This window comes from Argentina silus, assembly GCF_951799395.1.
Source record: "Argentina silus genome assembly, chromosome: Y".
Taxonomy (NCBI): Eukaryota; Metazoa; Chordata; class Actinopteri; order Argentiniformes; family Argentinidae; genus Argentina; species Argentina silus.
The window spans coordinates 17,536,592-17,554,990 of NC_139654.1; positions in this window are offsets into that span (position 1 = coordinate 17,536,592).

Consider the following 18,399-nt stretch of genomic DNA (forward strand, 5'->3'; position numbering starts at 1 on the left):
GACACACTTCTACATTTAAACTACAACTTAAGACCAAGTATTTTGGATAATTATTCTATCGACACGGCGTGGCCGGCGGAGATCAGAAGGACCCCCCACAATAACAACAATGGGAGCGCGCCAAAAAAGAGGAGGAAACACCGGGGAAAGCGGGCAGGCATTCGGAACCGGCTGAGAGCTCAGGCCCACCGTCCACCTCTGCCTAGCATACTTCTTGCTAATGTCCAGTCTCTGGAGAACAAGATGGATGATCTAAGGGCGAGGATTACTTTCCAGCGAGATGTAAGAGACTGTAACATCCTTTGTCTAACAGAGACATGGCTTACCTCGTTGGTACCGGACCGAGTCATCTGCCCTTCCGAGTCCTTCTCTGTTTTCCGGGCGGATAGAACGGAGGAGTCCGGCAAATCCAAGGGTGGTGGAGTTTGTTTCATGACCAACAACAACTGGTGTAACCCGAACAACGTAACGACGCTTTCTCAGTCCTGCTCGGCTGACCTGGAGCATCTGACCATCTCATGCCGCCCATTCTACCTTCCCCGGGAGTTTAGCTCAGTCATCATCACAGCCGTCTACATTCCACCACAGGCCAACACGAGGCAGCGCTATCGACCCTACATGACACGCTGTGCCGGCATCAGAGCAACCACCCTGAGGCGGCGATGATAGTAACAGGTGATTTCAATCGGGCTAACCTTAAAAAAGTTATGCCTAACTTCCGTCAACACATCAAGTGTGCCACCAGGGGAGATAGAACTTTGGACCATTGTTATACTCAGTTTAAGAATGGGTACAAAGCTGTTTCCCACCCTCCCTTTGGGAAATCAGATCACTGCGCCATTCTGTTGATGCCTGTTTACAAACAGAGGATCCAACAGGTAGCGGTCGTGAAAAGGGAGGGAAAGCGGTGGTCCGACCAATCAGAGGCCGCGCTACAAGACGCGCTGAGTGACGTCGACTGGGATATGTTTCAATCAAGTTCCAGCGATGTCAGCGAGTTTACAGAGACCGTCTTGGACTTCATCTCTACATTAGCCGATAACATCGTACCAACGACAACGGTAAAGATCTACCCCAACCAGAAACCCTGGGTCGACAGCTCCATCCGTGCCGCTCTGAGGGCTCGCACCGCCGCTTACAACTCCGGGCTGGCATCCGGCAGCATGGAGGAGTATAAAGCGGAGTCCTACAAACTGCGAAGGGCGGTGAAAGCCGCCAAGAGGAGATACGCAGACAGAATGCAGGCGCAGATGGAGAGCAACGACACCAGGGGACTATGGCGAGGACTACGATCTATTACGGATTACCGGCACACACCCTCCTCAACCGGAAGTGCAGATGCCTCCCTAGCCGAAGACCTGAACTCTTTTTATGCACGGTTTGAGGCTGGCAACACCACCGCTAGCGCGCCGGCTAACAACAACAACAACGTCAGAGCGCTGGCTAGCGCGGCTGATGAGAGTTCACACGCTGGGGCAGAGCAAGCACTCTCCGTGACGGAACACGACGTGAGGAGGGCTCTGCTGAAGGTGAATACAAGGAAAGCTGCTGGCCCAGATGGCATACCTGGGAGAGTACTTAAGACCTGTGCTAACCAGCTAGCTCCTGTGTTCACCACTATATTCAACCTTTCACTGGCTAATTCAGTAGTTCCCACCTGCTTTAAAAGATCATCTATCGTCCCTGTGCCCAAGATCACCTCCCCAGCCTGCTTGAATGACTACAGACCCGTGGCTCTAACCTCAGTGGTCATGAAGTGCTTCGAGAGGCTGATTAAGGATTACATCTGCTCCTCCCTCCCTCCGACCCTGGACCCACTGCAGTTCGCATATAGACCAAACAGATCTACAGACGATGCAGTTTCCCAGGTCCTCCACACCACTCTCTCTCACCTTGACAGGCAGAAGGGGGGCTATGTGAGAATGCTGTTTATAGACTATAGCTCAGCGTTCAATACCATAGTCCCCACCAGACTGGCTGATAAGATGATTGGTCTAGGACTGAACATTCCCCTGTGTGCCTGGATCCTGGACTTTCTGACGGCCAGGCCACAGGTGGTCAGGGTGGGTAGACACACCTCCAGCTCACTCACACTGAGCACAGGGTCCCCCCAGGGCTGTGTCCTTAGTCCCCTCCTCTACTCCCTGTACACCCACGACTGTGTGGCTAAGTCCAGCGAAAACTCCATCATCAAGTTTGCGGACGACACGGTCGTGGTGGGGCTGATCTCAGATAACAATGAGAAAGGCTACCTGGACGAGGTGGCGGACCTGTCACTCTGGTGTCAGGAGAACAGTCTCATCCTGAATGTCTCCAAGACAAAAGAGCTGATTGTGGACTTCGGGAGAGCACAAAAACTAAGGGCCTACACACCGCTGGACATCGGAGGGACTGCTGTGGACAGGGTGAGCAGTTTTAAATACCTGGGAGTCCACATCTCAGAAGACCTGACCTGGACTACCCACATCAGTTCTCTGGTGGGTAAGGCAAGGCAGCGCCTGTTCCATCTCAGGCAACTGAGGAAATTCAGAGTCTCCCGGAGGATCCTTCAGTCCTTCTACTCTGGAGCTGTGGAGAGCATCCTGGCTGGCAACATCACCGTCTGGTACGGTTACAGCACGGCCCAGGACAGGCGAGCTCTGCAAAGGGTGGTACGCCTGGCGGAAAAAACCATGGGAGCTCCAACCCCCCCTCTCCATGTTCTGTACACCAGGAGGTGTAGGACCAGAGCCTGCAGGATTATGAAGGATCCTCACCACCCGAAACATGGACTGTTCCAGCCGCTGCGGTCAGGAAAACGCCTCCGCTGTCATGCAGCAAGAACAGAGAGGCTAAGGCTGAGTTTCTTCCCCCACACCATCAGAATCGTCAACGATGACCCCACCAGTGCCCCCCTCAAGACACTCACACATGCACTGTCATCTTAACACATATGCACACACATCGTCATCCATCTGCTATTTATATTGCTTACTTATATGCTTACCGGTTATACTGTTCATATTGTTTATACTGTTTATACTGTCCATACTGTATATTTTTTAGTACTTCTATTTTTATTTTATTGTATTTTAAAACTTATTGTATTGTTGCACTACTCTGTGGCACTGTCACTTTTGCATTTCACTGTATACTTGTATGCACGTGACAAATAAAGAATCTTGAATCTTGAATCTTGAGAAATAAACAATAAACAGTAGTACCTGCTGGTCAGCATACCTTGCATGGACCCGGGCAGTAGAACTTGTTTATACCGTTCGGCTTCATGCAGTTTACCTGGATACTGTTTCCTTCCACATTCATGATGATGCTGGGGCAGGACTTCTTGTCATAGATCACCACACACCACCTGCCAACATGTTCGGTGTGGATGGCCTCTGGTCGCCATGGGGTTTCAGTGCTGGGAACTTCTGCTGACCTTGGAGCCTCAGCAGCTTGAATACATGCTTGTTTTAAATCGAAGCATGGGCATGACCCCCTCCTCTCTTTGGCAGAAACAGGTTATGTCTCTGTACCTAATATGGCTGCCAAGGTACTCATCACCTGATGAATTTTCATTGTCCCCTTCACAGCTGTCAAAGGGGGTACCTGAGAATATCATGGCTAACCATTTGTGTGGGCTATTGATTCTCTTTCAGGTGAGTATAGAATGCATTTCATTTTCTTTCAGGTTGTGGCGCCCGGCCCGTGCCTAAGCCCATGCGCGAGTGTGGGACGGTGGTAAATGGAGTATATATCTCGCCTCGCTTTGTCTCTGCTGTTTCTGCTGTCCCTCTCTTGCCCCGTGTTGTCTTTGGCAGGACCATGTATGGAGTTCCTGCGCCCCAAGGGGCCACAGCTGCAACCCGTGGAGATAATCACCGTATGCCCATACATGGAGTTCCTGCCCATCAAGGCACAGGTGAAGGGCATCAGCAGGAGCAGCAGAGACGGTACAAAAGTAGCCCACGGAGCACCCAGTGGAGAGGAGTTGCTACGGCGAACCAAGGAGCAGTTGATGAGAGAGAGAAAATAAGCCAAGTCACCATTGTCCAGTGTATGACCCCTGACCATAGGAGAGCCCGCTACGTTGCCAACCTTCGCCTGTCTGACTACCCCGCTGCCGCCCCGACCTGGAACGTAAGAGGACCACCCACCATGTACCGAACCCCCCTGCTATCTTCACGACACGACGCCTTCTCACCCCCACCCTCTCTCTATCATTTCCCTCTCCCCGCTAACCGAATAAATATCTTTGATTATAATTCTGGTGTGGACCTCTCTGCTTACACTGTGTTTGGGTCCGTGACGCGCCCGCACACCCCGGCGGCCGTCACAAGGTAAATTCATTTCATCCTCTTTGCTCAGGTGAGTATAAAATGGGCTACAATTAATTATCTTTACTCAGGTGAGTATAGACGACATTTCATTGTTTTTTTCAGGTGTGATTAGCATACTATCAAATTCTTGGGATCACTTGAGGATTCCCACACTATAAAGAGGGAGAGAGAGAGAGAGAGATAAAAAATAGGGAGATCATGTGTGCACTTACCACCAGCATTTCCTGCACCCTTGTCTCAACACTGTCTTCACTGACAAAGAACAGCTCCACTTATGATTCCTGAGTCTTCAGTTTATGGAAGAGCACATCAGCATCTTGGATATCCTCCCCCAAGCGCACAAGCCTGTCAGCGGAACCCTGTAGGGTCCCTCCGATACCATCCGGAGCCCCATTGCCATGGCTGGCTTCGAAAAAATTCCAACTGATGTCATTGATGCTTCTTTTGAATGGTTTGGTGGAAAGAAGGAAGAAGTTCCCCTTTTGTTTATACTGGGTTGCTGGTCCATCGCTGAAAAAGTGCAACTGATTCACTTTGGGGTGCTTCTCCTTCACCATCTCCAGAATGGGATCCAAGTGTGCCCAGATGGCTGGCGGGTCATGTCTCCTTGAAGGGGAGATAGAGCAGAAGGTTACAGGTGACTGTGCTCCTGCATACAAGACTCCAGTGTGGAGGGTCGCTTGTGGTGGGATCCACCGAAATGCACAGATTGGACCTCATTTGTGTATTTACACACGTAGTTCTCACTGAAGTCCACGTGAATTAGACATTCATGGTCCTTCAGGCTCTCCCTCAGGTCCCTGTAGGCCTTGTATTGCCAACGAATGTTAAAACTTCGTTAGTCGCTCTTGGAATTCGTTCACGGCTTCATCCTCAGTCATTGTTATCTCCTTCTTAACAGTGATCATGGCCCTCTTTTCATCTTCATTCGTTTTTGTGTTCAGCCGACCATTGGGTGATTGCTATGTCACCTTTGGAAGGGGGTTTCACCATGGTAGCAGGGGAAGAGTGGAACACTTCGCACTCACCATAGGCACAGGCTTTAGCACCTGGGTTGCACACAGTGGCATCTGCAATCTCCTCAAGATTCTTGGAGAAAAGAAGCCCACGGCTGAAAAGGCTGTCACTTAGGAATTTAATGTTCTCGTGTGTCTTGCATTGGCAGGTTTCACGGTCGCTCTCATCGGGTGCCACAACCCAAAATGGCCTTTGGCTGCAGAAAAAAGAGTATGCCACCTGGTGTGTGCTCTCAGACTGGACCTTTCTGTGTGTGTCACGCCTGAGGTTGCTGTCTGGTGACTCTGGCGCCCCCCTCTGGCGGTACGGGGCCAGTGCCCTCCTAATCTACCAGTAGATTAGATTAGATTCAACTTTATTGTCATTGTGCAGAGTACAAGTACAGAGACAACGAAATGCAGTTAGCGTCTAACCAGAAGTGCAAAATAGCAGAAAGTGCAATGAACAGTATTTACAGGTAGTGCAATATATGATCAGTAGTAGTGCAGTATAATATAGCAGTGCAGTATAGCAGTATATGAGTAACAGTAGCATTATAGCAGAATAAATAGTTACAGTATGAACAGTGTAGCAGCATATGAGCTGTATGGGTAATGCAGTCTAGCAGTATATATGTATTAACAGTAGCATGAGGTAGATAGCAGAATAAATATAAATATGGAATGCCGTATAAACAGGTATGTACAGTATGTGCAGTAGTATTAAAGAAAATATAAGGATATGTGCATTATGTGCAGTATGAACAGTATGGACAGGTATGTACAGAAGAGCAGAGGTATGAGTAAGAGCAGGGGAGGGTAGTGGAGTAATAGTGCAATAGTGCAATTGTCCGGGGGGGGGGTTGCAGGGGTAGTAGGTTGTCAGGTCGGTGCAGTGTTCAAGTTCAGTAGGGTGACAGCCGCAGGGAAGAAGCTGCCTCTGAACCTACTGGTTCGGGTGCGGAGAGACCTGTAGCGCCTCCCGGAGGGGAGTGGGGTGAAAAGTCTATGGTTGGGGTGAGAAATGTCCTTGACGATGCTGCGTGCCTTACGCAAGCATCGTTTGCCCTGGACAGCCTCGATGGAGGGGAGTGAGGAACCGGTGATGCGTTGGGCAGTTTTCACCACCCTCTGCAGTGCTTTCCGGTCCGATGCCGAGCAGTTGCCATACCATACTGTGACACAGTTGGTAAGGATACTCTCGATGGTGCAGCGGTAGAAATTCACCAGGATCTGAGGAGACAGATGGACCTTCTTTAGTCTCCTCAGGAAGAAGAGACGCTGGTGAGCCTTCTTTATCAGGGTGGAGGTGTTGAGGGTCCAGGAGAGGTCCTCAGAGATGTGGACACCCAGAAACTTGAAGCTGGTGACTCGCTCCACCTCAGTCTCGTTGATGAGGATGGGGGTGTGTGCACCAGCTTTAGACTTCCTGAAGTCCACAATGAGTTCTTTGGTCTTCTTGGTGTTGAGAGCCAGGTTATTGTCGTTGCACCACACTGTTAGGTGCTGGACCTCCTCCCTGTAGGCCGACTCATCGTTGTTGCTGATGAGACCGATCACAGTATTCGTTTCACCTGTGTGTTCTGTCCCCTGTTTGTTATTTATAGCCTGTGTGTTTCCCCATGTCCTTGTCAGAGATTCTCCCTGTTTTGTTCGTGTTTACCCTGTCTGCCAGTCAGTCCTGTATTTCCAGTTGTTTACCCCGTTGCCGTATTCCGTGTTCGCAATTTCCTAAGTTCTACATTATGCCACTTGTGAAGTGAGTACCTTAGTTATCGGAGCTTAGTTTTCTCCACTTTTATTTTTACCTTTTTCCCCCCAGTGTTTGTTTGTGTATCGTGCCCCGATCATCCCTATTAAAGTAAACGTCTTGTCCTTACGCCTTTTTGTCTGAGTATTTCTCCGCACTTGGGTCCACCGCATCAGCTGCTAACGTGTGTGTTCTTCACCATATCACATAGCAACCTCTTTTGCATCTTTACCTTCTTGCGTGTGACCATCTGTTTTCTCCCCGTCGTCATACGTCTCACATCATCCCTAATATAATGTAATAATAACGTAATAACTCAAATGAAGAAAAATTGTCCTACTCTTAACAGTTGTAACCTTGAGGGCCCTGCCACTGGTTCTAGTTCAGGGGGTGAGGTTGGAGTTGCAGGGGGAGAGGGTATAGCTGCTCTGGCTTCCTTTCTGGCTTTCTCTATGGCTTTTGCATCCCTCTTCCTTTCTCTCCATTTTTTTCTTTGTTGACGCTTCTCTCATTCACTGAGGTCTACTAGTCCCTTCTTTTTCCCTGTCTGTCGATCTGTCTGCCATTTATCCTTCTCTTTCTGGAGGTATACTGCTCTCCTGTCTGGGTCAGCATCTCCTCTTTCTGCAACGCCGCTGCATTTCTGCAGCACTTGGAGCCATTTCCTAACAAATGTTTACCATTTTGCTATCTTTCATTTATACAATTTGTAACACCTGGCTACTCTGAATATATTTATTAATTAGTTAATTCATAGACAGAGCCCTCCATAATATCTTCTTTTGACTCTGTACTCCAAAAGTTAAGATTTGAAATCAAACAATTAATATGCAGTACAGATTTTCAGCTTTTATTAGAGGATATTTGTATAAGTATTTACATAGTTCCCCTATTTCAGGGCTCCTAGAAATATCGGGACACATTAACATAATGTAAAATAAAGTAGTCATGTTTGGTATTTGGTTGCATATCCTTTACATGCCAAAGAAGAGCCAAAAGAAGAAAAAATGCTTCACTATCCCAAATATTATGCACGGCACTATATTAAATTGCATTAATAGTTAACAGTTGAAAATCCATCACAAATATTATATGTATCTTATTATAAATCATTTATTTACTACATTTTCTATCAACATTTCCACCCTAGTAAGTGCATGTTCCACCCAGTTAAGTTTACACAAGTTTTGAAACTATAAAATGTAATTCATTTTCTTAATAAAGCCTAACAGGGTGGAACTTTAAGGTTGTGACAAACAGGTTGACATTATAAAACTTAAAAAAAAAAAGATAAAACTGAGTTCATATTTGCTTCAGTTGGCTCAGTTGAATTCCCTCCAAAGGAAATTATGTAATTTCCTGAACATTATTCTTAAAGGAGAAAAACTACAAACTAACAGGGTGGAAAATTATTTCAGACACACAGTAAATCACAATTCTTTTTTATTTATTTTTTTATTTTCCAGGAAAAATATGTATGATTAGAAAATGTTGAACTTGGTCTATAAAATAATGAGCAAATCATTTGAATATTTTATTATTTAATGACTAATATTTATTTTGTGCTGGGGACATGGCAAAAACGAACCTGTACCAAATACAAAGTGGTTAAAACACAAAATAATACCTTTAAGACACTTTTTTTTGGTTATTTATATGATAAGGAAGACCATAACCTATAATTGAAGCCTTTTAGAATATGAAACAAATATGAAGTAGGATTTCCTAGGGACATTAAAAGGCACCAGTTAACAGGATTGACCCATATATTGGTTTCACCATTCAGAAATTACAACACTTTGTATGCAAAGTTTCTCTATTTCAGGGTACCCAAAAGTAATGAAAAATTAGTAGCACACAACATTCGCCCTGAGCGTGAACACTGGTGGAAATGTACAGAGCTCCTGCCTCTCAAGTAACCTAAATCTATGCAGCCAGGATGGTTTTCTGTTGGGATCCGCAAAAATAAAGGCTCTATACACCTCCTCATGCTTTTACCCAGACTTCCCCTTTTGAACTCAAGTTCTTACAAGAGGTGCTCCAGCTCCATACCTGCTTCCCCCAGGGTGACTCTATACACTTGTGCAGTGGCCTTTATCAACTGCACCTCAACCGAGGGCAAGTCTGCACTATACACACCCTTAAAGCATTAATGCTTTTATCAAATGGGAAGCCAGTAGGACCAGCAAAGCCCCCCCAGCTACCGCTAGCACAGCCCAAGCAACATATTTCAACAGTTGTTAGAATTGTCCCATGATTTCTGTATTCTATTTTTAAATATTCTATGTGCCCCTCACCTCTGGCTCTTCACTTGGAATAGTGGAGTTGTCACTAGAAAGTAGTGATTAAAACGTGTTATCCATATATCTGTTAATGATCTTAAGTGTATGAGTCGCTATTTACCTGGTATATATTCTGTATATTTATTCTTGAATCAATCCTAAATCTGAAACCAGTAACAGTAAGAAGACTACTGTCCAAGTTCTGTGTTTTCACTGTCCGAATTCTGTGTATTCTGTATTGTACATCTATTGTGTTGGTTTACTACAAAACGTCATGTTAATCTGTCAGTCCGTTATTTCGTTGTCTTGTTATCCTGTCAGTCCATTAACTATTGTTTTATTCTAGTAATTGATCACTACTAGTGTTAAAACTAAAACAAAAAATGCCACTTGAAGTAAATAGCATCGATAAGCCCACGACTTAAGGAGGCAGAGCCGCTCCTGATATGTCAGTAACAAACATACTAGATGATTTGGTTCTAGACGTCAGAAAACACCTAAAATTAGATCAGATTAAAAGCAAGATAATTAGCAAATACAGCGTAAAAATTTATGATAAAGGCTTATGGCCAGTAGACGCTATTCAAAAAGCATTGGGTAAAAGTCAGTGTATGAAAGCTGGAGAGGAAAAACATCAATGGTCATTGATAGTGGTAGAAGTGATTTGTGCGAAAAAAGACTTCCACATGACATCGGAACACAAGCGAGTGCTTCAGCATGAAAAAACTAAAACCAGGGCACTGGCCGAATCCAAAGTGAATGCAGAGCAGAGGGCATTGACTGGATCCATAGTGGAACACGAACGAGCCAGGCTCAACAGAGCAGAGGGCCATGGCGGGGGGCGGAATCCAAAGTTGAGTCTGACCGAGCCAGGCTTGAAGCAGAGGAGAGGGCCGAAGTGCTCAAGGTGAAGCTTGAGACAGAATACGTTAAAACCCGGAAGTGGAGGGAGAGAGCTAAAGGGAGACGAACAAAGGAGGGTCCAGCCCCTCCCCTACCAACCATCTGCCCTGTGAAAGAACTCAAGCAAATGGTAGCTACAGTGCCAGGCTATGGAGTTTACAGCTCAGATTCATTCTCTTCCTCTGATGATGCTGCCCTACGTCACACACACGGTTCCTGACCCCAGGGATGTCGACAAGTGGTATCACACCCATGCATAGCAGGTCTCAAATCCTGGGAGCAGGTGCAACGTCTGAGGGGCATTTATTAGCGGCATCCCAACGATGCACTCCAGGTTTACTCCTTTGTGCTCCACCCTCGAGAGATTGAAGCCTTGAGACCAAGAGTGGAGAACGCTCTGGGTGTAGATGGGCAGAACATCAATGGAGCCTGGGAAATTATTCTAGCATGGGTGATTACAGCCTCCCATGCCACCACTGACTGGACTGAGGTAACCAAGTGCTTCCAGAAGGCCGGTGAGTACTTTGCGGACTTTGAGGAACGCTTCCGTCAGACATGGCTCAGACACAGTGGCTTGCTTGCCATAACTTAACACAACATGGACAAGACCATCAATGGAGCCCTAAACCATCAACTGATGCAAGCAGTGAGAGAGGGACTCCGAAGGGGCGTAATCGCAGACTAGAGAAATGCCGGTTATGGTGAACCCGTGGCAAAACTGTCACAACTGGATCGTGACCTGGGAACAGGAAGTATCATAAAGGTCAAAGCGGTCTCGAAGAGCCAAAATCGAGCACCCAGATGGAAAGGAGAGTGTCACAACAAAAATACCTGGACACTGGAAGGAGGACTGCAAGAAAAGAAAATGACAGGAATCCCAGAGGGGAGAAAACAAAATCACAAACAATTCAAACTCAAACTCGATGGTTCAACAATTTTGTCAGCTGTCCTTGGATCAGCAGAGGGGTCTGTTGGCCTCTGTGGAGAGTTGTTGACTAGATGCCCTCTTCAGGCTGCCGTTCACATGAGAACTGATGGGATATATGCTTCACTGGATGTCTGGGGAAGAACGATTTACTTCCTGGTAGACACTGGAGCTGAAATAACAATTATCCCAAGCAGCAGCCAAGGAATCAACATCTCCTACACCGGAAAAACACTTAGTGCGCATGGAGTAGGAGGGGGGAAACTGGAACTCCACGAAACCAAGCCAGTGGAGATAGGAATTGGACCCACAACCCTCACAGCAAAATTGTGGATTGGGAAGCATGTGGAAGAACCCATCCTAGGGCTTGACATCATGACAATAATGAACACCTCTCTGAACATCACAGACAAGAAGGTCTCATGGGTAATTCGACGAGTTCAGACATCAGATCTCGTAAGACACAAAAGACGTCAAAAATTAATGTGAAAATTTCGATATGGAACCAGTGACTGGACGACCACCCCCAAGCACCAAACAGTACCCAATCAACAAAGAAGCAGTTACAGCAGTCCAACAGATTGTTGATGACCTGGAACGAGGGATACTGGTGGCGACACACAGCAGCTCGAATTCCCCAGTGTGGCCAGTTCGTAAGGTGGATGGAACTTGGCGACTAACCGACGACTACATTGTGGCCAATGAGTGCATTGACAAGCTGACTCCACTGATGGCCGATCGCGCAACCATTTTCCAAGACCTCAAGCCTGAACACAAGTACTTTAGTGTTATCGACATATAGAATGGTTTTTGGTCCGTCCCCCTCGCGAAGGACGTTCAACCCTGGCCTGCGTTCTCAGTGAAGAATTTTCAGTACAGCTGGCTTCGGCTGATGAAGGAATGGTTAAATCCACACCCTTAGATAACCCTGACATGATGCTGTTTACCAGTGGGTCCTCCATGGTGGAAGACAGAGTGCGGAAGGCTGGATGGGCTGTCACCACTGACAGCGACGTGATAGCCTCTGGCGCTCTGCCCCCTGGGACCTCGGCACAGCAACTGGAACTATGGGCCCTCACTGAAGCATGCAATCTAGCAAGGGAAAACCGCAAACATCTACACAGATTCAAGATATGCCTTCGGCGTGACTCATGACTGGAGGAATCGAGGATTCCTCAATGCATTAGGAGCATCAGAATGGAGAGATGGTCCACGATCTACTGGTGGCCCTACAGAAACTTGAGCAAGCGTCAATCATCAAGACTAAAGCTCACACAAAAGCTGACACAGAAGAGAGCAAAGGCAACGACCTAGCTGATAGAGCTGCAAAGGCGGCAGCAAAACAAACTCCGACACCAGCCCTGCGGGCAGAACACATTCAACAGATGCAGGAGGCACAGGTGCAGTGTAGCGGTACAGTCAGGACTGTGGCCCCTCTGAAGATATTACTTGATCTGGCTACTCAGATTCATTCACTGGGTCATATCGGAACAGACAAAATGGTTTACCGCTATCGCAACCAGTGGTGGAACCCAGTTTTCAGGAAAGAGGCAGAAAGAGTCGTATCTCAGTGCCCTACCTGTCAGAAAAACAACAACCAAGGAAGAGTCAAGGTGCAACAGCGCACGACTACAGCACCCCCGGGAACTTTTCGGCACCTCCAGGTGGACTACATCACACTCCAGAAGTATGGGAGGTATCAAGATGGGTTGGTGGTCGTTGACAAATTCTCTCGATGGGTGGAAGCCTTTCCCTACCAAAAAGGGAACTGCTTTACCTACAGCCAAAGTGCTAGTCAAAGAAATCATTCCACGATGGGGTCTACCAGAACAAATAGTCTCTGACCAAGGCTCTCACTTCACTGGGAAAGTCTGCAAAGAAGTCAGTAGGATGCTGGAAGTAAAGTGGTCACTCCACTGTCCCCATCACCCTCAATCATCTCGAACTCTTAAAGAGAGACTTGCCAAAATGCATCATGAAGGGGTGCCCTGGCCAGAGGCCCTGCCTGCAGTACTGTGCAGTATTAGAGCAACACACAGTTGCGGCCGCAGCCGACGCCGCCCGTGTATGTCTCTTGTTGTGCTGTCAAGCAGGCTGGGCGCTACAAGATTCCGAGGCTCCGCCCACTCCATCGGTATCACCAGCGCGGATCCGGGTTGGATACATCACAACCAGCGCGCCTATCGGGTCCCAGCGCGGGGCGTTTAAAAAGTGGGGCCAGCTTGTCAGTCAGCGGGCTGTGTGGTGTGTTGGAACAGTTCCCTTGAGAGACTTGTTAGAACGCTAGATTTTTGTAGAGACTTGTTAGAACGATAGACTTTGTATTGTGATACTGTGCATAGCGCACTCGATTATTATTTGTTATGGTTACCGAAAATTGGGCCAAGTTTAGTTTTGTTGTACTGATTTTGCACCACATGTAGTGGATTCTTTTGTTTAGACACTCCAGGAGTAGAGGTGGCTGTTCTTGACTGTATTTAAGTTTTGTCCGCTGCTTTAGGCCAGTGAGGTTTTGTTTTCGCTTTGGTTTTGATTAGATAATGAAAGTTTAGGTTTGGCTCGCCATTTATGAGCTCTCTTTTGGTTATATTTGTTTGTTTGAGTTGAACAGCCCCTACTGGTCCTTTTTTCCATTGTAGTAGCCACTGATTCTGTATGACCCTTGTTACCTTTATAAAACGATTTCAGTTCCTTGTTAATAAAATAACTATAATTTACCAAATCCATCTGGTTTTATGTTGCTTCCCTTTCCCCTAGCGAGCCGGGTTGTAACAATGGGGTCTACCAGAACAAATAGTCTCTGACCAAGGCTCTCACTTCACTGGGAAAGTCTGCAAAGAAGTCAGCAGGATACTGGAAGTAAAGTGGTCACTCCACTGTCCCTATCACCCTCAATCATCTCGAACTCTTAAAGAGAGACTTGCCAAAATGTATCATGAAGGGGTGCCCTGGCCAGAGGCCCTGCTTGCAGTACTGTGCAGTATTAGAGCAACACACAGTAATACCACAGGACTGAGCCCCTTCGAAGTCATCACAGGCAGACCAATGTCACTACCCGGTACTATTGATCTGAGACGAGCAGACATACATCTGATGAGCGACGCGCTTCTTGATTATTGTTTAGCTCTTGGCAAAGCTACTAAAGCAGCTGAACAGCAGGTACATGATGCGTGGGTAGAGCCTCCTGAGGGGGGACATACTATCGTACCAGGTCAATGGATTATGATACACAAACCACAGAAGGTTACGTTAGAAGCTTGATGGGATGGTCCCTATCAGGTTTTGTTGATAACCAACACAGCAGTTAAAGTAGAGGGGAAATCAAAATGGATACACGCCAGTCACTGTAAACTCGTTGATCATACTGGAAGACCAAGCCTTGGAGCTACAGAACAATGAGCAATAGGCTGTGGGGGCCTACTCTGGGTGAAGATTTGATGTCACATTACATCCATGCTGGTCTCTCTCAGATAGGGAAATGTATGTTTTGATTTGGGCAAAAATAACAACACTTCAATAACTGAAAACTTTGTGGGAAGCTATTGAGGCATATTTACACAGACACAGTAAAACCTCATGACAACAGTTTGTGCTCTAATCATCATGCTTCAGCCTATTGTGCTCCTCAGTGTGATATTGTTACAGGTTCAGATGGATCCACAGAATGTTGCCTTACAGTATGCACACATGGTAGCAGGAAAGATGAACCAATCTCAATGTTATGTCTGTATGTTGATGCCCACATCTCACACACTGGGAATACCCAAAATGCCTGTCCCCTTTAACGTTACTCAGATGCAAGACTACTACTCCATGGCTGCTCGAAAGAACACTCATCACTATGCCTCAGCCCTACAAATAGCTGTGTATTCCATGTTACCTCCCACACATAGATCCATCAGACCTCAAAGTGAAAGGTACAACCGCACTGTTCACATGGGAATGGACCTCCCCTAGTCAGAACCATACTATTACTCTAGCACGCAGACGCGAGGGACGCTTCTGTCAGAAGTCTGACGAAGGTAGTGTGCAAGTTGGGCGGAGCGAGTGTAAGAACACAGTCACAGCTAGGTCTTATCTACCCAGCTTCAACACGATGAACAACACTTATTAGGTTTGTGATCTAAGGGCCTACTCGATTTTACCTTATCACTAGGTTGGGACTTTTTATCTATCTGGGGTTTGTTCTTCCTGGGATAGTGGTACACTCCTCTCTGGAATCAGTTGTAGCCGTACATCATCTAGGACTACCTTCTGACGATGTGAAACACTCACACACACGCACTAGACGTTCACTCAGTGCTAATTCCACATGCAAAATGACTCATGCTCAAGGTTTCCAACGTCCTATTCTCTCTGTATCCCCCTCACCTGTAGGTGTTTACTATGCCCTGTCTGATATCAGGATGTTGGCAGAGGAGATGGATAAGTTGTCTAATGCTACTGCAACATCACTAGAAATGTTGGGAGAAGAGACTAGTCAGATGAGAAAAGTGGTACTTGAAAATCGTATGGGCCTAGACATGCTTTATGCTCAACAAGGGGGATTTGTGTGCAGTTCTTAATTCCACTTGTTGTTTCTATATTCCCGACCATTCTCAACAATTGGCAGTGCAAATAGCACACATTAAAGATGTTATGTCTGCCCTGCACATTCTAACAACTCTGAGTGGGACCCCTTTTCTTGGGCCTCTTTTTTGGGCCACTGAAACTGTTGGCGCCTCTCTTGCTTGGTCTGTTGGTGATCTGTGTCATATTCATGCTCGTGAAATGTGTGGTGCTCAAAATGTTTGCCTCAATGCTTCAGCGCAGTAAACTGAGAGTCATCGAGACTGACCTGATGCATGCTTGGTATGCATTAAAATTTGAGAACCCTGGTATTTTTTTTAGAAGTATCAGTGACTAATTTGACAATTTAAAATGATATTGCTTGCATTGCATCTTTTCGATTTTTATCATTCATTTTTGTATTTCCTTATTTTTGATTACTGTACTTTGTTTTCCCACTAAAGAATAATAATAGTAGCCTTCACCCCTCCCTGGGTTTAATGGTATTAAGTTCCAGAATCTGACGGCGATTCTGTATGAGGATGTTGTCCTAGAGACAACAGGGGGGGGTGTTAAGTATATGAAGGAATGTTATCACTTTTTATTCTGGCTGTTTTTTATACTCCTTGTTTTTTTTATACTTTTATACTTTTTATGTTTTGATGTCTTTATTGTTCATTTTGGTAATTCTTTATTATTGTACTTTCTTCAAAATAATCATAGGGGGTCTGTTAGAATTGTCCCATGATTTCTATATTCTATTTTCAAGTATTCTATGTGCCCTTCACCACTGGCCTTGTAGCAACCTATCGATACACAACGCAGAGACTAAATAACACCTGGTGCAAGAGAAAGGGAGGAGAGGGATAAGGACCTGTGCTAGTGTCTGGTACAGAGTTCATCCCATGGCCAATAAACAATGAACCCACCCTTGAAAACCCAGTCCTCTGGGAGGTAAGTCAATTGGCCGTCTGCCCTCAGAAGGGGTGGAGAGAGAAGGGGGGTTGGGAGAGTGTTCAGTTGTAATATTTTCCCTTTTATCATGTGTTTCCCCACCGCAACCTGCAACAGATGGGCTTCCATGAACACTGAGAACTTCCCCCCTGGGGATTTATTCTCTGATATATGGGTCAATGGCTACTCAAGAGTCACATCCTCCCCTGTGAATCCTTATCAGAAAATGCTAAGCAGTGTCTGGAATGAGAGCACTCTCTCATTTACCCTGTGATCAGTTTAAACAGCTTAGTTAGTCTGGACACAACATGTTGTACACTCCACCAAAGATGTTGACGATATGTTGTTTTCATCTCCTCATACCTATCTGGTTATCATACTCTCCCCTCATTATCGTCTCAAGTGACTTCTTTCCCCAGCATGCAACCTTATCCCAGTCTATAGGTCTACCCTTGTCCAATACCTTCCCTGACCACTTCACCCCTTTGGTTGCAGTCCTATAGGACATTACAGGGGTGAAAAAAATTCTTCCTGCAAGACAGTGTCCACTCTGGTTGTGTTGGGTTAGTCTGAGGTGCTTTGGGAATTTTGTTAGGAGGTCCCTCACGTAGGACCAGCAAGGTCAGAAGTTGCCCTCCTGTCGTCTTAATTGTCTTTCACATTATGCCTAGTTTAGTCAGTTACGTCACTTACTTACGTCATCTAATAAATGGAAAGACATGGTAATACATTTTGGTTTGGCGTTTAATGAAAATGGTAATACATTAGATTTGATGGTAATACATTAGGTTTGGCGTAACTGGGTGGCTCTGCTCCCCGCCAGAAGTTAAACAAACATCAAATACAATATCATAAGGCGGGGAGCCCATAAACTTTCAAACCCCAACAACAGAACCATCCAATGCATTGGTAGGCCAGCGTCCAGGCACCTTAAATAGGATAAAATCGCACCATGCTCTGAACCAAGGTTGTTAAAACCCCAAAACAGAATAAGAGCTGCAACACAACTTGACAAGCACGTCAACACAGCAGGAACAGTGCATGTCCACGACAACCTGTATCCAAACATAACAGTGCAAAAAAGCGAGTGCGCAGTAAACATGTCTTCCGACAAAAATGCAGAGAGAGAGCCCATAGAGCCTCAGGACAGCAACACCAAGGAGATTAGACCTAACCACATTATAAATAAATAAAATAGAACTATGTAACATATTGAAAATAAACTACCAAATCAAAGTAAATTGAGTTGAACCATAAACCTGCAATATACCATAACTGCTATTGTTTGCTTGTGTTATTTACTTTATTAGCCTTTAACATTTGTCTTTCCTCCCTGAAGTTTTACCTCTTATCTTTTGATTAAAAAAATAAAATAATCGCTTAGGCAATGTAAACATTGTTTGTTCATGCCAGTAAGCCAAATTAATTTGAGTTGAGGGAGAGAACATGTAAGTTAAGCAAGACGTAATCATAAACCTCAGATATGACACTTGTCTCAATGAACTGTAATTGAAAACCATGTAACAAAGCAGGAAGGTTCACTCGCATGCTGACACAGGCGCATTCTGTGAGATTAAGGAACAGGATTTCCAATCAGGAACGGAAGAACTGTGAACATCATGTATCTGATTAAAGTGGTACTTCTTAACTCCTAGCCTCTGAGAGGAAGTACATAGCTACCGAGGTGATCAGACAGCACCACCAGTGAACCTAATTCTGAACT